A 23,498-nucleotide genomic window follows, 5' to 3' on the forward strand; every position below is an offset into this window, starting at 1 on the left:
ATATAAAGTAATTGACCAATCAGAGACAATGTTAGATCGGCAGGAAGTGCTCAGGGGGATAGCAAAGGATATACCGAAATGATCCATTATTTCAAAGCTGCAACCCATGATGCAAGTTTGTTGGATTTTGAAGTAACATTTTCACACGACTACTGCTATTTAGGGATGTTATTGATGACGTATTATCTCTGAGTGAATGCCCATAAAAGTACAGCGATTCATTGGCCAGAACAGTTGCGATCAAGTACAAACTGTTGATCAAACAATCACCAAATGTTTACATACTAAAATAAGCGCAGACTGATACTCGGATTGATGCGACTTCGAATGTAAATAACCATGAAAATGATACTTTTGGAAGAGAAGCTGTCAACCAATAACCAAATACGAGTAATATTACACTGCGGGAGTGGGCGTTTACAATATTGAATTTCAAATAATAAGCAAACTCAGTTTAGCTTTCAAATCATTAAATACATGTAGAGATTCGTAAAATTTACTTCCTTTCAAAAAAATATCTGTAATATTTGTAGCTATATTTCGATTTTTCTGCCTTTTCAGCAGTATAATTCTATATATTGCATCTTATCTACAGAAGACGCCAGTAACCTATCATTTAACACGCGTCATTTGACTGATATCCTCCCCGCCTTCCCATGCACTCAACCCTCTGTGCAAACATATCGACGTATTGTATTTCTTATAAGTAACAGCTTCCTGTATTAGTACAAGGCGACCTTTCATTTCAGACTTTTGATTTTCCATAGTGAATTGTTATATTGAGTCGTTTGCTAGTTTGTGGCAAGTGTGCCATCAAACTTTGAAATGATACGCAGTGGTATCTTGGATGAATTATTGGTTAAGATATGCACAGCAACGTATGTCTGAAACAATTGAGATTTAACTTTCTAAGGCGAAGTAACGTATTCCTTTCATATTTAATTTTGAATTGAAATCATGTTGCCTTTATGAAGAAGGATGATAATGGCATTGCTCCAATTGTCTGGTATTCTGCCTTCTCGGATACACTGTGTGAAGAGATCAGCTAACTTACTAATTACAACTCACCTCCTTCCTTCAACACATCAGTCAGTATCTCATCCTCTCCTGGTGTTTTTCCTTTCTTCATATCCTTAAGGCAGATCTTACTTCATCTTCGTTGATAGGTGGTTTATTGGGATCGCTGGTTGAGACTAAATGTGGGCCATCTACTGGGATCTTGCTGCTGTAGAGGTCCTGGTAAAAATGTTCAACTCTGGGTACAATTCCATCCCGTATGTTATTACTTCCCCATCCTCGTCTTGCAGGGCAACCATCTGTGATCTCCCAAGTGTTAATGCTTGTTTTGTCTTTTGTAGCTTCTGCCTGCTTCCAAAGTTCGCTTTTTGACATTGTGTTATCTTAGTTCTGCCTTCTGAGTACTCTTTTTTTAATGTTGGTTTGCTATCTCATTTCCCTCCTCTTATTGAGAAGCTTTAGAGTAGTTTCTGGACCTTAACGTGGTACCATTGCCATGTTGTTTAATATGGTAAACGATTAGCGATTCAATTGATTAAAATGATGCACCTAAGATAAGGTCGGCAGTAAATTACACCACATGTGCTTTTTTGCTTGCGAAGACTCAAACACACCCTTGGGCTGTATGACAACAAAAGGTACTTTCTCAAGCAGGCGCTTTCACATGGCTTCCTTTTGATTACTTATTAACAGTAGAATACCTACCGTATAAAGCGTTAATACGCTGTCAGGTCAGTTATCAAATTAATGACAGAATTCTTATAGGTACAACTTCATAAATAGCTTGTCGGTAAATCAATACGGGAACAATGCGTTACCTAATATATTTTATCGCCATGTTTAAAAAAATCCTCATTGGAATATTACGTGGGATATAATATCAAAACTGGGTGATTAATCGTTATCCCGGCATGAAAGAAAATGAACTAGGCAATGGGGGTACGCATCCTGTACAAGAACAAATAAACACAATGGAGAACGATTGCTTACTACAAGCGAGCAACCAGTGTAACGAGGAATCGTTCCCATCGTGTTTGTTTGATCTTATGGAGAATACATAACCCCATTACCTACTTCATTTCTTCAGTATATAACTTTCTCCTGGGAAATCCTGTATAACTGATATAATTAAAGTATTTTTGTAAATAGAATAACATTCTGTATCGTAGTACAACCCTGACACATTGAATATATATAATGTCGATTAACTACATAGTCGTGCCTGTCATTCCATTTCCCATTCCATTTTGCTGATGCCCCACATACTCAGTTTTTAGCCAACATGTAATGTATACATTATTCTTGATTGACATGAATTACAAAAAACATCCGTCAAGTGGTTTAGCTTTAATGCTCTTCGGAAGAGAGCAGTCTACAAGTGAGTGATAGTCACTAAAAGTTGCATAAAAAAGGGAATTATGTAGGCCATGCCGTGCCCTACTTACATTGTACTACAACACCAAAGTGCGAATATTTCCAAATATCTAAATTAGCTAAAAATTTAGGACATGTTACGAAACTAACTAACAAAACCTAAATTTCAGAGAGTACAATAAATATTGACCGGTTATTTTTCACACAGTGACGTTAACTAGGAAATGCCCTATACCTCTAACATACACTGTTCGTAGAAGTCACACCTCAATGGTATTGCACTGTGTATTGTGTATAGGAAAATGAACAGTAACTGCAGTATGTAATACTCGTCTTACCACTTGATTATATTGTGTAGCCAAGAGTCTAGTCTTTCCTTTCCTGTTATTGTTGGTGCCAATGTATATCTCAATTATTGATACCAGGCGAAATCACTCAGCATGGCATCAAGGAAGCATCTAAGTACATAAAATCTAAGCTATTATTGTTTTGGTCATCCAATCATATATTGCCATTCTTGGTGAATAATAAAAGAAGTTTAATTTAAACATAAAGACTAAGTTCAACGTTTTTATCCTTTGATAAACAAATGCAACAAGCAAGTAGCTTGCGATGATCGAACTTGCACCTGGTTATTTTTTATTTGCTATTGTTTGAAAAACGCCAAGGTCATACATTGAATAAAGCATTTTAGACACACTGCATAACACACCCGACAGTGTTGCAAAAGGGGCACCCCTTGCTTTAAACGAAGGTATAATGACATTGTATAATAAGACAATCTTAATGGTTTTTGACATAATATTTATGTTTAATTCGTTGAAGTAATCTTGTCATTCGTTTGTAATTTGAGATAATATTGTACTGATTTCCATGATGGCAAGGTAAACAGTTAGTAATGTTCAATCTTTGCTGACAGTAAAAGCAAAATGGTCATTCATTCATTATGTTTCCATTTATCTTGTTGTTTCTACATGTGCTAGCATCTTTTGAGATAAATTGCATACTTTAGCAAACATGATCAACTTAACAAGATGCATGATAAATCGTTGCATTACCCCGAATAATTGATAATGTCAATGTATTGCCGGCTAATTACAAGAAGTTAATGACATCTATCCTAAGGGAAGATTCTGCATCGGTCAAGGACAACATTAGATTAGGGTTAGCGTATTGCTGCATATTCGTATGGTTGAAGAAAATAAGCACGCGTCCCGGAACGTTTGTTTATGGATTACTTTTAAAATGTTTTAATTGTAAATATCTTTTGGTAATTTGATGGCTTGGTATTCTTTGTGTCATAATGTCGTTTCTTTTGTTAGACAGTGAGTTGATGTTTGACATGTTATGTTTCCCTGTTAAGTTTGTTTTCATATCCCAAATTAACTTTGACATAAGCTTTACATGCGTGTATTTTTTTGGGGGGGCTTTGGAGGCGCCAGCCCCGGGGTAAAAGCAGGGGCGGCCAAAATGAATGGGCGGCAGAAGAAGAAGGGGCGGCAAAAATAAAACTTTTTGAAAAAATGGTACTATACATCAAAATGTGCTTGTTTTAGGGCGCTAGCGCCTGAAACCCTTTTTTTGTTTTTGTTTTTATTTTGCTCTTCACTTTTTCAAACGACCGAGAAAAAAAGTGGGTCAACCTTTTCGGGCTGTTGAGGAAGGGCGGCAAAAGTTGAATTTTCTTCAGCCCCCGGGGTTGGGGCGGCCACGCCACTGCTTTACATATTAAGGCAACTCAGGGTGTATCAGTGGATTGTGATTTTCACCTACAATATCCTTTAATGGTATTTTCTTACTGTAATGCAGCTTGTCACTGGCTGATCTGTCATGCTTGCATTGACATTCTGACAGGGGCATTGACCTTCATGACTATTACCAGAGGATAAATGAACACCTTCCGATAATTCTCTGTGATTAAAAAATGAACTAATGGTAAATTATCACTCAACAAGTTATATCCATGGTAATACAAAAGGTTTAAAAAATCGGCACTTTGTCCGTCTTTAAATTTGTATAAAATTCCCTTTTGTGGTCTGCAAAACTCTGAGTAGCGTACTAGGACCGATAACAGAACATTCCCCTTGATTAAATGACGTGATATTTGATTCTACATGCGACGTTACATTGATTTAAAAGTAATCTTGCAGATCTTTGCCAATCACAATTGATCAGAGCAAATGATAACACGAAAGGAATCGGAATTATTGGGTAATCACGCAACTGTTGGTGCATCTAATCCGAGAGATTCACATCAGGGCTGTGCTTAGGGACGCACCATTAGATTCTCAGGGGGGTTAGGGTCGGGGAATTTTTTCTTTTCGCCGCTAATATCTTATATATATTGACTCTCTAAGATTCATTCATGTTCTTTTTCATGTTCTTTAATATCCTTCAGACCTATAGTATTTTATTACTGTGGCTGATCTGCCATTATTTTGCTAATTGTCAAAGCAAAATGGTCAGACCTTTATGATTGCATTGATCTCATTTTCTCATACTTAGCCAGAATTTCCCAAATTTGCATGGGCGCCCTCACATTATGACGTCATAGCGACATTATGTGGGGAATGTTTCTACCTATTTTGGTATCACTAGATGGAAGAGACCCATAGCTATAAGTGCCAAATAAAGCAGAATATGGCGTTTATAATTGAACATTAGGGGGTGCAATAACTCCCTAAGTAGTCGGTGTTACAAAATATGGCTCAGTAGTTCTAGGGTTAGATAACAAATACGTTCATAACAACGATGTTTTTATGGTGTTTATGAATGAGGTCAATGACTGATATGATTTTGATGAAGTGCAAATGACAAAAATCAATACACTAAAACTTAAATTGATTCCCATCACTTTGCACTCCCCCTCTCGGGGTCGTACATTGGTCCGGTGCATAAATTAAAGGGCGGGTGCATTGATTTTTGTCATTTGAACTATAAGAAAATGTCATGCAGTCATTAACCTCTAATCAAAATATCCCTAGCCTCTCTAATGTTGAGTCTACATGTCCCAACGAGCAATATTACTTACAACGTTTGTTTATGGATTACTTTCAAAATAGTTTCATTGTAAATATCAGTTGGCAATACAATATTTGGTCAAGATTCTTACTGTCATACTATATCGTTTCTTTATTCTACTCGTATAGATTATTGCAGATTATTGCAGGTGTTTGACATGTTCAAGATTATTCTTCCCGTGAGGATTACTTTGATATCCCAAGGTCACTTTGATATAAGCCTTTTGTATTAGGGCAGCTTATTGGGTGTATCAGTTGTGGCTTGTGCTCTTTACCTGCATTGTCCTTTTAGACCTTGTTACCTGAGGGTGAATGCCTTCCCACAATCCACTATAATTCGAAATTCATCGAAGATTGGTTGACTCTCTAAGATTGATCCGGGGGGGGGAGGGGACTTGAATATGAAAGTGACGTACCTGTTCCCACCATCGTACGAAACTAGGGGTCTATCAGTGTAGAAAAATGTAGAAAAGGGGGTCATTCGGTGTTTGCAATGTCAAAAATGGGGTGATTTTGTATGTGAGCGCCCACAATTTCACATCATTAACAATCCAAAATTGCTTTTTACCCAATTTTACAGTACAAAATAGACAAAACGCAATTTTTAAAATTCAATTTCAATTTTCAGGACTAATTGTTCAAAAAAGGGGGCCATTCAGTGTATGCTACTAAAAACACGGGATAATTAGGTGTAGGATTTGCCAAAAATACCGGGGTCTTTTAATGGGCACATGACCTATGTCAATAGTACCCCCGGGAGATTGATGTTCGGTTTAAAGTCTCCCAAACATGCGATTTTCTACTAAATATGAAAGGCAATGACTATTTCAAACTAACTACCAAGTCTATGTAACCTATACCGATGTGGATAGTTGGCCTTACCTCCGCGTAAGGTTTTGGGGTTACAGTTGTATCACTAAAATTAGCGCAAAGGCTGGATCTACGAGTAGCGTAAGTCATTTGGGCGTAACATGAGGGATAATAATTATGCTTTCAGAAGTCATTTATTCAAGGGCGTTCATATTGTCATTTAGAATAGGTTAAGCTCGGGGAGGCACATCAAAAAAATTTGAGCAAAAAATGAGCAATTTTTGGGTCTTTTAGAGCTGAAATTATCAAAATCAAGGGTCTTTGGGAGCTCTATTTTGATCAAATATAGGGGTCTTTCAGAGCTGCGAAATCCAAAAGGGGGCATTTCCGGGGAACATACCCGTATGGTCATTTATGTTGAGTGCTCCCCCCTCCCCGGGAGGTTTAGATTAATAAATTTTGATTATACCCAATTAAGTGGGTACTACACCCCTGCCCAATTTTGTGCCTATTTTTGCATCTTTCTCAAAATTATAGCGCATTGATGACAAGTAAGATATACATATTATAGGGGCAAGGACTACAACTACTGCACTGGAAATTTTATTTCAGCACAGACAACAGTTGTGGGGTTGCAGTCACAAATGAGGGAAAACCAATATTTGATCAATAAATCGATAACTACTTGCCTTGAGTTCCTGAATTTTCAGTGCAGTAGTTGTAGTCTTTGCCCCTATGATATACATATCTTATCTGTCACCAATGCGCTATAATGTTTGAGAAAAATGCAAAAATAGGCACAACATTGGCCAGGGGTGTAGTACCCCCTTAAATACATCCCTTTACAATTATTTGTTTGAAACAATGGGTCTGTGGCCAAACTTGATTCACCATATTAGTTAACTGGCACAGTTTGTTCTCTTGGTCTCACCTGCTTTGTTTAATCACCGTGTCGGTAAATTGCAAAGCAATTTAATCATATACGTCAACATGATGGGCTTCAGTTTGACGTATTTAGGATTAACCTCATGAGAACTACCTGCCTATTGGCCAAAAAGAAGTTTTCATTATCAATTGGACCAATCAGCAGCATTGTTACAATAATTTCACGACGCAAAAAAATTGGGATGATTTATTTGCAAAACTCCATTCTGATTGGTGATTTAAGTGAAGATATAAAGTAATTGACCAATCAGAGACAATGTTAGATCGGCAGGAAGTGCTCAGGGGGATCGCAAAGGATATACCAAAATGATCCATTATATTTCAAAGCTGCAACCCATGACGCAAGTTTGTTGGATTTTGAAGTAACATTTTCCCACGACTGAGTTCACACGGCTACTGCTATATATTGATGTTATTGATGACGTATTATCTCTGAGTGAATGCCCATAAAAGTACAGCGATTCATTGGCTTGAACAGTTGCGATCAAGTACAAACTGTTGATCAAACAATCACCAAATGTTTACATACTAAAATAAACGCAGACTGATACTCGGATTGATGCGACTTCGAATGTAAATAACCATGAAAATGATACTTTAGGAAGAGAAGCTGTCAACCAATAACCAAATACGTCAGAGTAATATTACACTGCTGGAGTGGGCGTTTACAATATTGAATTTCAAATAATAAGCAAACTCGGTTTAGCTTTCAAATCATTAAATTCATGTAGAGATTCGTAAAATTTACTTCCTTTCAAAAAAATATCTGTAATATTTGTAGCTATATTTCGATTTTTCTGCCTTTTCAGCAGTATAATTCTATTTATTGCATCTTATCTACAGCAGACGCCAGTAACCTATCGTTTAACACGCGTCATTTGACTGATATCCTCCCCGCCTTCCCATGCACTCAACCCTCTGTGCAAACATATCGACGTATTGTATTTCTTATAAGTAACAGCTTCCTGTATTAGTACAAGGCGACCTTTCATTTCAGACTTCTGATTTTCCATAGTGAATTGTTATATTGAGTCGTTTGCTAGTTTGTGGCAAGTGTGCCATCAAACTTTGAAATGATACGCAGTAGCATCTTGGATGAATTATTGGTTAACATATGCACAACTACGTCTGTCTGAAACTTTTGAGATTTACCTTTTTTTAAAGGCAAAGTGACGTCTTCCCCTCATATTTAATTTTGACTTTATAATAAATTGAAATCATCGGCCTCTATCACTCCAAGGGTTTTAATATTGCATTAAATCTTAATTATGAATAATGAAACTGGCATAAATAGGCATAAATGAAAACTATTTTTGGGTACTGTATTGTGGCAGTTTGTACTTAGTATTTTTTTTTGATAGAATCAGTGTTTTGATGCTCAACGCAATAAGTAACGTACCGGTATTAATGGAAATTGAACAAACTAAAAGTAAAAGTGTATTTTATTTATGTAAAACAAATGTCATCGAAGTGATCTTATTATTGCTTGATTACGCTTATTTTGAATTATTATTGTTGTAAAAATGTTCGAGAGCATTATTTGTGGCGATACTCACCTTATTCTAGGAAAATGCTTTATTATGAATTCGGCAGACGAATCGAGAGTTTTGAGCAAATTAAGTTAATACATTCTTCTGATTAAGTTTAGGTGATCTTTTATTTCCACCCAAATATTAATGGAAAATACCCCCGGTATTACTTTCAAACGTAAATCATAATACTTAGAGGTGTACAATGAGCCTCAAATGTGATCTATTAATGTCATAGGGCCCCAATGTTAGGGCCTAATTCTCCATCCCTTTCCGCTTGTATTCTTTTGTGTCTTCCTCCCAGCACTCCACTGTCCATTTTTCACGCCTCCCTCATTTACTCACTCCCTTTCCCTGGCTTTAAAATGGAAACAAACAAACAAACAAACAAACAAACAAACAATCAATCAATCAATCAATCAATCAATCAATCAATCAATCAATCAACCAACCAACCAATCAATCAATCAATCAATCAATCAATCAAACAATCAATCAAACAAACAAACCAAAATCATTTGACTTTAATGAATAGACATATAACTAATATATTGAGAAATATTTAGTCGATAGACTGATAGAAAGCCACATAGATAGACATGGACCTTTCCGATGGCTAACGTGTGCTTTTTTGCTTGCGACAACTCAAACACACCTCTGGGCTGAATGTGAACAAAAAAGGTACTTTCTTTAAGTAGGCGCTTTCACATGGCTTCCTTTTGATCACTTATTGACAGTAGAATGCCTACATTATAAAGCGTTAATACGCTGTCAGGTCAGTTGCTAAATTAATGGCGTGACCGTTTTTTCTTAAACAAAAGGTACAACTTTATAAATAGCTTGTCGGCAAATCAATACGGCATCAAAGGAACAATGCGTTGCCTAATATATTTCATTGCCATGTTTAAAAAAACCTCCGTGGAATATTACGTTGGATATTATATCAATAATGGATGTTAAGGGGTACTACACCTGCCTGCCCAATTTTATGCCTATTTTTGCATTTTTCTCAAAAATTATAGAGCATTGATGACAAGTAAGATATGTATATTATAGGGGCAAGAACTACAACTACTACACTGGAATTTTATTTCAGCACAGACAACAGTTGTGGAGTTACAGTCAAAAATGAGGAAAACCAATTTTGATCAATAAATCAATAACTACTTGCCTTGAGTTGCTGAATTTTCAGTGCAGTAGTTGTAGTCCTTGCCCCTATAATATACATATCTTACTTGTCACTAATGCGCTATCATTTTTGAGAAAAACGCAAAAATAAGCAAAAAATTGGCTAGAGGTGTAGTACCCCCTTAATCGGTATCCCGGCATGAAAGAAAATAAAGTAGGTAATGGGGGTACACATCCTGCACAAGAACAAATAAACACAATGAAGAACGATTGCTAGTACAAGCGAGCAACCAGCGTAGCTGTTCAGTATATAATTTTTCTCCGGGGAAATCCTGTATATCTACTATAAATAAAGTGAAAGAACAACATTCTGTATCGTGGTACATCCCCAACACATTGAATTTATATAATTTCGATTAACTACATAGTCGAGTCTGTCATTCCATTTCCCAGGTTGTTCCTTTCTTATAAACACTGCTTGGCCCTTACGGCTCTAGAGGCCTACTTTTAAACTATCAATTTTCCAATCCGAAAAATGTTGTTTTCGTGGTCAAAAGTCCTTGATTTCGTTCTGAATTTCTCAGGTGTGCCTCAAAGGTTGGTCTTTGGACCGCTGGTTTTTAGAATTATAACTGATGGCCTCCTTAATTGTCAGTAAAGAGTGCTAAGATTGTTTTAATGTGAGTAGTAGAACATGCAGAAATACACGTAGGACAGTTTCTCATGTATATTGAGATATTGATTGTTGGTCAACGCATTGCTTTAAAAGGTGACGGGCTGTCGATAACTTATGTTACGCATTGCTTTCTTGCCTTGCGGGGCCATTATATATTAGGGCTCTATTAGTTGCAAGTCCTCACTACGGATGTTTTTTTCTTGATGTTTTTTTTTTCTTGATGATTTTTTTGGGGGGGGCTGGGTTGGGCCCAGTATTAACAACAAGAAAGCAATGCGTAATCTTTAAGTTATCGACAGCCAGTCCCTCTTTCTTTGTACCCTTTTTGTATCTTCTTTTTACCCCTTAATTACCTTCATTCTCCAGGCCCTGTCCTCTATCGGGGGGCTTATTTATAGTTTAAGCTAAATCACTATTGTTTTTGAGCGATAACCATTTCTTTGTAGCCCTGCGGGGCAACCTTATTGCAGACAGAAAGCTACCCAAAAGGTAAGCTATTCTACTGCTGTAGAGAAACAAGATTCGTTTAATATCTTGAACAATATTGTTTTTTACGACCGACACCTTCCCAAACTTCCTCATACCTCATTATAAATTTTGTATAATTATATGGTGTAAAACGTTAAGTATGCACTAAATTTAATATTCATGGGATACTGTCCTCAAGAGGAACAGAGGATACGCTTGCATGATGTTAACACTGAGGTGCTAAATACTATGCCGTGTATTTTTGCATTTTCTGCTACACAAATTGTGTGCTTCTTCAGATTGCTGGCAAGTGTTTTAATGATGATTTGAACTCCCTCGGTTGACGTTTTAATTATTATACTCTCCTTATTATCCTTTAAAGGAGACCAATAATATTGGGCTTGCAAGTTTATGGGCGTAGATATCTTATGAGGGTGTATGGTCGTAGTATAATCAGGGGAAAACATAACAAATTACAAGTTATTCTGCTGGCCAAAATGACAAAATGCGAGCGAGATGAGCGCGTAAAAACTGCAATTTGAATCATAAATTCCCCGAAATTAAAACGTTTAAATGAAAAATTAATGTTAATAAAATGCTCAATTTATTATAGATTTAATAATTTATTGTAACAATGAATTGAATGACAACAGTTGCAACTAAACTGCTCCAAAAAAGAAACTTACCAGGTAAGAAATTTGTCTGTCAAATTCAAACGACAAATTGTGTTACACTAAATGGGATATGAGTGGAAGCAGTGTTAATTGACGCGAATTTTTACACCTCATTTGTTGCAAACGGATGAGTATTTTTGAAGTTATGCTTATTTAACCGAACCTATCCACTGGAATGAAAGTTGCACTCATACCACTTGAGATGGTTGGCAGTATACAGGTGTAATCAGTGCTCTCCTCTTCTTCTTTGCATGACTAACTTTCCTATTGCTTCTTGTGAGGATGAAGAATGATCAAAGTTCAATGACAATTCATTGGGGCGGACCTGCAACTTTCAAATTTGATAGTAGGCTTGTTCAAATGAGCATAACTTCAAAAGTTTTGATCTGTTTGCGACAAATGAGGTGTCAAACTCCGCGTAAATGTACACCGCTTCCACTCATATGCTATTCAGTATAATACGATTTGTCGTTTGAACTTGACAGACGAATTTCTTACCTGGTAAGTTACTTTTTGGGACCAGTTTACATGTATATACATGGCTGAAATTTCTCTCAGTTGTTGCTAGCCTCCTTCAAACATCAACAGTAAAAAGCAGCAAGACAAATTAATACATGAACCTTTGAACTGTTTAGTACATCATGACTTAAGTGGTTAATATTTATAACCAATTATGTGTATCACATGACTGTCTCAATTCATCGCCTTTCGGTCACATGACCTTGTGGAATTGTTAGAAGCTACTGATCGACATTCTGTTCGACAATTCTTGAAACGATGGTATCAAAATTTGGCCAAAAACGATATTGTAATCACGTGAGTTCAGCATAATTTGACAATATGTTTTCCTTCAATCTTTATTAAGGACACTGGATGGCCCAATATCAAAAGTACTTTCATTAATATTGAATAGGTGGAGAGGGGTGGCGATGTACATTTAGTATGTCTAATTGTCCCAACACTATTTTTCTTCACTTTAGCTGGAACCATACTTTAGTCGCTATATCAAGAGCGACCAATAACCGAGCAATAATCCTGGTTGCATCCTCGTGAGCAACAGAGTATTATGGTCACAGATGTATGAGTATAACGACTGAAGTATAAATAGTGATTCAAACCTAATCGGCATAACATGATTTTTCCCCCAGTCGGTTTTCTACATGTTCTAATTAACCCACCAAGTGATAAATCACATGAATAAATGGTATGTTGCTCGTAATTATCACCATAATGCAAACCCCCGCATACGGCTCATTTAATAGCAGACAGTTCACTCCCGAATGCGTTTTATATAATCATTTATGACAAGCATTCCTGTGCACCTAAGCGACATTGTACCAAATAACACGTCTGATAAATGCATACTATTTTGTTTTCATGGTTATGGGGTGGAATACTAAAAGGATTATAGAAGATCTTGACAATACCATATAAGACAAATTTGAATGGCAAGTCCTTACTAAATCCTACTCATGAAAAATGATGAATTTATATCCTCGCCTACTCGTAAAAGGTTGATAACATGCTGTAAAACCCCGTCTACAAGCATATAGAGTGCTTCTGATGAAAGCTACATTAATCCAGGCGCCATTATGGAGTATAAGCAAATAAATTACGGATCCAAGTATATACAAACAAGTATTATTTTAAGACCAATCTATTGTATTGGTATATTTACGCTGGCTTCGAATTAATTTAGCTTTCATAAAAAACACTATGTATCCTTGTAGACGGGGTTTTACGGTATTAATTTATCAATCAAAAAACTGAAGAAAAACCGACAAACAAACACCACCATGTAAATGAAGCATTCCTAATTTCAATTCTTAACCATGGTAAGTGCTGTATTTTGGTTGATATATCTCTGAACGACCTTGGATATAAATCTTTTTAATTATTCTTTATTCAGTACGATGATCCGTGATGGTGAGATACACATTACGTGTATAATAAATTACTTGATTGTGTACTTCAATCAGATTATTTAAAACCTAATTAATCTTGAAATTCAATTACATGCATTTATTCGTTTGTGAAATGTAATTGATGCACACAATTTCACACTTGTGTATGTGACTTGATAGCTTTAATTGATACTACACAAATAAAATAGTCAAAGACGCCGCAGTGTTTTATGAACTTGATATTCATCAACTGTTGTCAGCAATACTTAATGTTGTCATTTATTATATAGTTGCAAAATTAATAGGTAATGCTCACCGATACGTAAACACAGTCACAAATAGGAAGTATACCTGAGTACTGGAATATTATGGTTATATATCTGGACACGTGGTGGTTCATTGAGGTTAATTATAATGTCAATATTTTAAGTAATCCATATCAAAAGGTACGAATAAATACCAAACTCATCTCAAGTGAAGGTCACTTCAAATCATCCCGAAGTTCAGTACATGGTTTAGGAATGTTCTCTGTATTTATAAACCACATGACTTGAGATGATTTGAAGTGACCTCCACTTGAGATGAGTCTGGCATTTATTCCTAGATATTATGTAAAAAGAAACACATGTAACAACCGATAACACATTCTCTCATTAATAACTAATTTATTCAAATAATCTAGAATATAAATGATTGGCTATTGTCTTTGTTATTTCAAGCATTTGTAACGATATACAGATATATACCCTAACACCTCGTTTTCTGAACGTGTGGGTTTGTACATATAGACTTCAGATTCAGAAGCACAAAATGTATGCTGAAATTAGAAAAAAAAAAAATGACGTATCCCATATTGCGTTTCAAGTCTTAGAAGAATAAGAAATTATGGATAGAAATATTTATTTAAAAAAATAAAAATTACAATAGTTGTCTATGTAAAATTGTAACTATTTTGACAAATAACAAATCATTGCAAACATCCGCTGGATTGTTAAATGAGCCTTTTAATAATTCAATGGTCTTAATTTGTTCTTTGTACTTAATCATATAACATTTGGTGCCATACATGTTCATGATTTATAGACACGGTTCGTGTTTCATAGTAATTCGATTGTTGATGTTGAACGTGTGCCTTACATTGAGGTCATTTGGTGCCATTAATTCTAGACTGTAATCTCAATAACTAATGAGCTTCGAAAAACTTTTACTGTCTTGAAAAATTGTATTTACATTGATTTATAATGGCTTGTTTTATACATAACATATAGGATGTTTCAATTTTAAAACCACACCCCACTGTTATGTTTCCATCCAAATTCCAAAGTTTAAAATTAATCCAGATCCAAACATTTTACCCGTAAAAAGTGGAAAAGGTGTATATAGAAGTGTTTGGATTCCAATTCCAAACTGTCTAATCTTAGGTGAGATTATGCAAATTTTAACTTGATTTTATAAATTTAACAATATTCTCAACTGGAATGTAGCATATAATTGGCAAAAATTCAGCAGAATTGAACATAAGGTGCAGCTGGAATTCAGATGGCAATGAAAATAAAAAGCTCATTTTTCCAGGTCACGACACAAAAAGTTACTTTTGGACTACAGCATTAACCAGACAACAATGGGCCATTGTCTTTTTTAGTTGCTACCCTAAAAGGAGATGATGAAAGCTACATCCATAATCAAAATGTGTTTGGACACTTATGGAAAACGTACACTATATTATGGCTTTATTTCCGTAATTTTTAGGTTTTAGGTTTCTTTGGTTTCAAGCCAATACCTTTTCCTAGCACCCAAAAAAAAATAGGATTCAACATTGATAGGAGAATTAGGGCTCATTTACATTACCCTATCGAGACCGTCATAAGACTTATGGCCACCATTGTAGACTCTGCCTAGTGCATCTTTTTTACCATTTCAGACTTTGTTTGAGTTAATTTAAGCTTGACTCAAAATATAACTAAGTTGAGTTTCAAGTAAATGTCTAATTAAGTCACACGAATACTACATTTTATTGACACTATTGTTGATGTTATTCTCTCCTAGTGAATTTCCATGAAAGTACAAACTGTTGACCAAACAGTCACCAACTATATACTTACATACTTATGTGCAAAAGTTCAGACATAGTCGGATTGGTGTGACTTCGAATGTAAATAGTCATGAAAATGATACCTTGGGGAGAGAAGTTGTCAGTCAATGACCAAATACGTCATAGCAATATTATACTGCTGGAGTGGGTGTGTACAATATTGCATATCAGATTAGCTCTCAAATCGATACATTTCAGGTGGAAATTTGTCAAATTGATTTTCTTTCAAAAATCACGGCATTACTATATTATATTTCCATTTGGCGTAAGATGTTGTCTCTTCAGTAACGAAATGAATAAATAATTCTACACAATGAAGCTTATCTATGGAAGACGCCAGCAACCTATCAGTTACCACGCGTCATTTAACTGATATCTTCCCATTAACGCAGCCTCTCTGGAAAAAATATTGACGTTATCGTATTGTTTATACGCAACACCACCATGCAATAGTACAGGGCAAACTTTTATTTTAAACTTTTGATTCTTATGGTGAATTACATTGAGTCGTTTGCAGTTTGCGACAAGTGTGCAGCAAATTATATAATGATCCAAAGTGGTATTTTGAAATTGATGAATGGATAATAACATGCACGACAACGTCTTTCAAGATTTCTCATGTCTCCCATCCATTTTACTAATTTTGGCTTTATAATATATTGACACATCTGTTGAGATCATCTATCACTCAAAGTGTATTACTATTGTGTTCGTTCTTTTGAATGATGAATAATTGGCAGAAATTAAGCATAAGTGCAAATCATTGTATTGTATGCCAATATGCACTTTATTTATTTGAAATATTTTGGTATTCCTTCCTTTTTTACATCAACCTGAAAAAGACAATATTATCATACTACCCTTCACCACTGTGATCATAGTGATAGCAAAATACACTCATATTTCAGCCACAGTTAAACAATTTTGTCGCCGTAGACTGTCAACTTACCTCAGGCTCATAACAGTATCATTAATCGCATAACGATACCGTATTAACGCGGGTAAGGACCCTAGGTCGGCAGCCAAGTAGAGTGAAGTTGCTTTTTGATACACCCTTTGGCACCTACATCAATTATTTACCCTAATTCCTAAGGTATTGAGTAACCATATGCGTACTGAGGTATAGTCTGGTACAAAAAAAAATCCTCAAAATGGCCGGTTTATGTGTAAGATAAATCAGAAATATTTCGCAGAATTAAAGACATCAAAATTGTTCATGTACCTCATGAAAATTTGAACCATAGGCTTTCAAATTTAAGATTAAATTCTTGAAATGGATTTATTTTGCTGAAGTTGAACATTCGCAGCCATAAGCGTGATTATTGTTACTTTATACACCGCCATTCATTTTCGAGGACAGACGATATTCACTGAGGATATCAATGTTAAGATATACTACCACCAATGCCGGTAAACTATCTTTGCAAAGGAGCAAATAATTCTCTCCGCAATTTGTCTTGCACCAGCTGATATCTAGCCTAAGTGTATGGGGATACTATAATTATAATCGTATAGAGTTTAGAGTTACTACGCATTTCTCATTTCGTTGGTATGCTAATCCTTCTTTTTGACTTAACATTTTTTTCACCGCTTTTACAGTGAATATCTTGCAAATGTCGCAACTTTTACGGTTTCTTGGGTTCCTACTTTCTCCCTCTTACAACAATGCAGTGCTAATACATAGCCCCAAATATAAAATCCAGAGGGGAATTATGAACAAGGTGTGGAATTGTAATATCTCGAACACCTAGTTAATCCACTGTTAATGAGACAGTGATCCGATGTCCGGTCAACGATATCTTCGACCTATTGAATTGAATTACAAGCTTATTTATAATTAATAAAAATATATTATCCTTGATAACACAGGAAGAAGTGCAATACGTCCATGGATGATTATTTGTTGACATAAGTGGTTAAAAGTTATCAGATGTGTATCACATGACTGGCTCAATCAACGATTTTAAGTCATATGACTTTCTGAAATACTATTGTCATATGCTCTACGAAAATTATAATCATGTTTTACATTCTTTTGTTGCAAATTAATTAAAAAGAAGACATATAAATTTGACCAAAAATAGTTTCATAATCACATGAATTCAGCCAAAGTTATTTTCAAACAATTCTTTTTACTCCGAAAACCGTACTTTAATCGCTCTAGAAGCGACCGGTAATCGCGCTATACTACTACTTACATCTTCTTGAGCAACACAGTATTGGCATAAAAATTATGTGTTTGACTAACGACTGAAGTATAAATAAAAGTTCAAATTAAGAGCAAATTTAGTCGGCGTAACATCATTTCCTCCCATCGCTTTCTACATGTTCTAATTAACCCCCGACGTAATAAATCACATGAATAAATGGTCTGTTGCTCCTAATCATCACCACATTGCACCCCACGCATAAGGCTCATTTAATATCAGTTAGTTTACTCCCGAATGCATTATATATTTGGGTCTAATCATTTATGACAAGCATTCTTTTGCGCCTAAGCGACATAGTACCAAGTATAGATGTGTGGTATGTTTAATTTGAAATGGTTTATGGCTATGTGGTGCCTATAGTATCCTAAAAGGGTCATAGAAGATCACAATTACATCAAAGGGGTGTAAAAGATAATAAGTAACACCTACTCCTTGAATGATACGCTGTCGTAGAAGGTTCCTGATAGAATTTATGAATCAAAATGTCTTTACTATACAACTTGCAAGAGTTCTTATAAACAAGTGCAAAGAAATATTGGGTAAAATGATGTTAAACATACCTAAATGGTGTTTCGTGCTACACCGTAGCATTTTCTCAAATTGAATTACCAATTCGCCTTATCCACCTCGTCTGAATCCTGTTGATCGTTTACGCTAGTGGCGCTATTTTGGGCTTTAGACGCCACCAACGTCAAGTTTCAATAGGAAGTACATTAGGAGGATTAGCATTCAAATGGAGAAAGTGCTGCGCTAATGAGGTATACCCAATATTTCTTGAACTTTTGCAAATTACATTTACTAATCCGGTTGAACTTATTTACGTGTCTTTACTATTATTTGCTCAAATGAGAAAATTAAAAAAAAAATCATATATAGCATTATCTGTTTTAAAGAATACAAAAGAACATTATGCATAGCAATCTTAGTTCGTAATAATTATACTATTTAAATACTTTGACAATCTAATCAAAAAATAATTCATTCCAAAACGGTACTGGGTTGTTCTATTCTCTACGAACATACTTTATAACATTTGTTTATTGAAAAGCGTTACGATTTACGTTGTAATCCAGATGTTGACAATCTACCCTATATTGAAGACATAAGACCATTATTATATATATTTGCCTTGATTTGTAATTGCTGATTTATAGCAATATATTTGCAAGGTCACGAAAAATACCGTTTTTTGGACTATAGCATCAACCAGACAACAATGGACCAATATTTATTTGTGGGGAGTATTAATATAGATGATGGAAGCTAATATTTCGTTTCATGCTTTGTTTGGAAACATTCACCATCAACTCAAGTTGAGTTTTAAGTAAATGTTTATGTGTTCACACGCATACTGCATTAGTATTGATATTATTGATGACGTAATGACGTGAATTCCTATAAAGGTAACAACAATTTATTGGCTTGAACAATTGCGATCAAGTACAAACTGTTGATCAAACAATCACCAAATGTTTACATACTAAAATAAGCGCAGACTATACTCGGATTGATGCGACTTCAAATGTAAATAACCATGAAAATGATACTTTAGGAAGAGAAGCTGTCAACCAATAACCAAATACGCCACAGATATATTATACTACTGGAGTGGGCGTTAAAGATATTGAAATTTTGAAGCAAGCAAAGTTTAGCTCCCAAACCAAAAAATCATTTGGAGATTTGGAACACGGTGACACATTTGTAGCTATATTTCAATTGGGCGAAAGTTTGTAAATACATTGCACCTTCAAGCGGTTAAATGGATAGATAATTCTATTTGTAGTTTATCTAGGGTAGTCGCCAGTAACCTATCAGTAAACACGAGTCATTTGACTGATAGTTTTCCTGTCTAACCTGCCACTCCATCTCACTCCATACTGACGTATGGTATTTCTTACAAGTAAAAGCTCTCTGCAATAGTACAAGGCGACCTTTCATCTTAAACTTTAGATGGATTGGTTTTTTCATTCTAAATACTGCGGAATAATGGAACAACGCGTTACACAATCTATTGCTCTCCTGCTACATATATAGAAGCTCCTTGCTCCAGTCTATAATCTTGACTTGATTAATACATAAATTTGTGTGCTATCAGTTGGTCCATAAGGGCAGCGTAAAGATGATCCTCGTGGTAAGCCTCAGTCCATGGTCATTGGGTCTGATTTTTCACCATCAATGATAACTATCTGTATCAGGTACAAAGTGAACCATTTACGAGCTAATGCTTGTCATCTTTCAGCCTACCCAGAAAGATCTCATACTCCACAGTGTCAAATGCTGCTGACATATCAAGCAACACAGCTTCTCCATGACCATCAACCAGTAAGCTGTTGTTCATTCTGCCAATGTTGTTTCAATGTAATGGTAGCGTCTATGAGCTGACTGAATCACTGTGTGCACAGGTTGTTATCGCTCATGTACACCTGACGTTGAGAGATGGCAGCACGTTATATGATCTTGTCTATTAACGGAAGGTTCGGACAAAAGTTCTTCATGCCATCCACGCTTAGCTTAGCGCTTAAGAAAGCCAGACCTCAGTGGCGGCGCCAGAATTTTTTTCGGCAGTGGGAGGCATGGTTGAGCGGAAGTGAATTCATGTTGTTGCAAAATCACCAAATTATAATGACAATAGCTGTTAATAGTAGGCAACACGTCACGTGGTGAATGAAGTAGGAAGTGGATCAGCAGGGCAAGAATTTCGTTATCTGAGAGCAATCCAAAACTGTCCAGTCGTGTGTCAGACATAGAATCCATACATAGCTGGGGGCTTCTAATGTAGCCTATTTTATGAACACTTAATGTGACAACATTAACACCAACATAATTTGTTTATATTGTACAGTTTGCCTCAATGTATGTTTCTTTCTAATAACCCCACATTTTGATATTCCTTCCTATTTATTACCCTGCAAACAAGACAATATTTTTGTACTACCCTTCACCACCGTGATAGCAAAATACACTCATATTTCAGCCATAGCTAAACAATTTTGTCGCCTTATGCGACCTAGACTGTCAATTTACCTCGGGCTCATAACAGTATCACTAATCGGATTGTGATACCGTATTAATGCGGGTAAGGACCTTAGGTCGGCAGCCAAGTAGAGTGAAGTTGCTTTTTGATACGCCCCTTGGCACCTACATCAATTATTTACCCTAATTCCTAAGGTAATTGCGTAACCATATGCGCACTAAGGTGTCGTCTGTTATCAAATGAACACAAAACATGGCGGGTTTGTTTGTCTAGAAACTTTGGTTTCTTCATGTTTTTAAATCATAAAATATTTCTCAGACTTCTCAGGCTTGTACTTATAGAAAAGACCACAGGCTTGAACGTATTAATTTACAGCCACAAGGGTGATTGTTGTCACTTTATACACCACCAAGTATTATCTGAGGCAGACGATAATAGCTAGGGAGATCAATGTTATGATTTACTACAGTCCACCAATACCAGTAGACTATCTCGTTGCAAAGGAGCAAATAATTCTCTCAGCAATTTGTCTTGCACCAGCTGATGTTTAGCCTGAATGTATGGGAATAGTCGTATAGAGTTACAACGCTATTCTCTTTCGTTAGTATCCTCATCCTTCCTTCTTTGTCTTCCTCACTTCCCTTCCCGTCTGTTTCCCTATCTTCTTCCTTCCATAATATTTTCCTTTTCCTTTTGAATATCTCTCCGCACTCACTCGCAAAAAAGCACAAGTATAACACCAGCGCTAGTTGTCCCATTTTAAGTTTGTCATTGAACACTTACATGTATGATGTGATTGATAAATCGGTAAAAAGATTCTCTGTTCTCAAAATTAATTAATTTATCTAATAAGTTTAATATAAGAGAATTAATTTAGTCGTTTTACTCGGGGAGCAAGGACCACTTTCTGTGCACCCCCCCCCCCACAGGACCAAACCAAACCAATTTTTTTAGGTTCCTAAGATGACCCTAAAACATAATCAGGATGTTCCCAAAAATATAAACTGGCCCCAAGGGGGGTAAAAGGTCAACGAACTTTGCATAGGGTCAAAATTTCAAACTTGCTCAAATTGTGTTGAAAATTCCAATGTATTCCCCTAGTCACAAGGATTCAGAAAATGTATAGTTTGACCTATCTAGGACGTATTGTTCTTGAGTTATAACCAAAAAGGTCAAAGGTCATATCCTGTCCTTATTTGATTTGTTTCATTAAAACGAACATTTTGACATCTTTTTTGGCAAAATTGGAGCACTTTGATGTTTTCGGCCCCCATAGAGGCAAAAACGTGACCTTTGACCTTTTGGTTATAACTCAAGAACGGTACATCCTAGATAGGTCAAACTATACATTTTCTGAATCCTTGTGACTAGGGGAATACATTGGAATTTTCAACACAATTTGAGCAAGTTTGAAATGTTGACCCTATGCAAAGTTCGATGACCTTTTACCTCCCTTGGGGCCAGTTAATATTTTTGGGAACATCCTGATTATGTTTTGGGGTCATCTCAGGAACCTAAAAAAGTTGGTTTGGTTTGGTCCTGTGGGGGTGCACAGAAAGTGGTCCTAGCTCCCCGAGTATTTTGTAGTAATGCATTTTTAAATACTTATTAAAATGATTTCTTTTCGGGAATGACAGTGTTATGAAGAATCTTGGGAACTGAATTTGATGCAAATTGACGGAAGGCAAGAGAGTAAATGGGTAAAATTCTGAACAAGGATATCATGGATAAGCTTTTGATTTTCTTACTTTGCTTTTATACTTTCAGACAGATATTTCATTGGGACACACTCTATTTATAGGAGTGGGAGACCAGGAAATACGGCGATACAATTATCATTTTATATGATAGCCGCGCCTTTCAAAGGTAAGTTGCTTTTAAAAATATCTCAGATTTGTTTTGCACAGGTGGATATGTCCCAAATCGTAAACTTTGCCATAAGCTCTCATAACTTAACATGGTATGTTTCATGTCATTTATATATATAGACCAGAAAAGTGAGTTCTGCTCAATGTCCCTACTTTACATTTTTATCCCCGCTTTTACCATATTACTATTAAACAGTATGAAATATATTTTCTTCATGTCAGCATATTCGTTGTATGCATTAATCAAAAACACATAATGTGACTACAAATTTTTACTTGCCAGGTAGTCGTACCTTGTACTAATCGTTTCCATTTTATTGTCTTTTTGATATGACATTTTGTACTTGAAGTCCTAGAGCTATTTGAGTTATTATTATCATAAAATACCACTATTGTTGCCAAAAATAAACTAGTAACAAGCAAAGATAAAGCTGAAAAGTGAATCGCAGTTGCTACATCGTTTTAACACACTGGGCATGCGCGCCACTCGACTTTTTGCCAAAGCCAGCCAGTATAAACTAATTATAACTTCCCAGGGAAGAACTGAGGGTAGATCCCAGGTTCCATATTCCAAGTTCCATATGCACGAAGTTCAAAGTCAAAATCAATCAAAGTATATTAGATTTTGTAAACTATATTGTGGAGAATATATTATTGGTTGATTTTTTTTGTGTATGTGAAATAATGCAAGGTATACCAATTTGATGTGGGGAAACAAAATACAGACTATACGGTATGCAGAGGTGGACAAAAAACAACAAATGTAGGCATAGAAGTGGGTAAAGTTCGATAGCCAAAAATTACCAATT

General features: G+C 35.8%; 1 protein-coding gene across 1 annotated transcript in view; it reads left to right on the forward strand.

Annotated features, from left to right (window-relative positions):
* LOC140150776 (calcitonin gene-related peptide type 1 receptor-like) overlaps positions 1 to 23,498 on the forward strand; it is a 470,039-nt gene that overhangs the window by 92,419 nt on the left and 354,122 nt on the right. The window contains exon 2 of the mRNA XM_072172885.1: positions 22,589 to 22,687. The gene's annotated coding sequence lies outside the window, so the exon portion shown is untranslated. The remainder of the gene's footprint in view (positions 1 to 22,588; positions 22,688 to 23,498) is intronic.

This window comes from Amphiura filiformis, chromosome 4 (genome assembly GCF_039555335.1).
Source record: "Amphiura filiformis chromosome 4, Afil_fr2py, whole genome shotgun sequence".
NCBI classification, from domain to species: Eukaryota; Metazoa; Echinodermata; class Ophiuroidea; order Amphilepidida; family Amphiuridae; genus Amphiura; species Amphiura filiformis.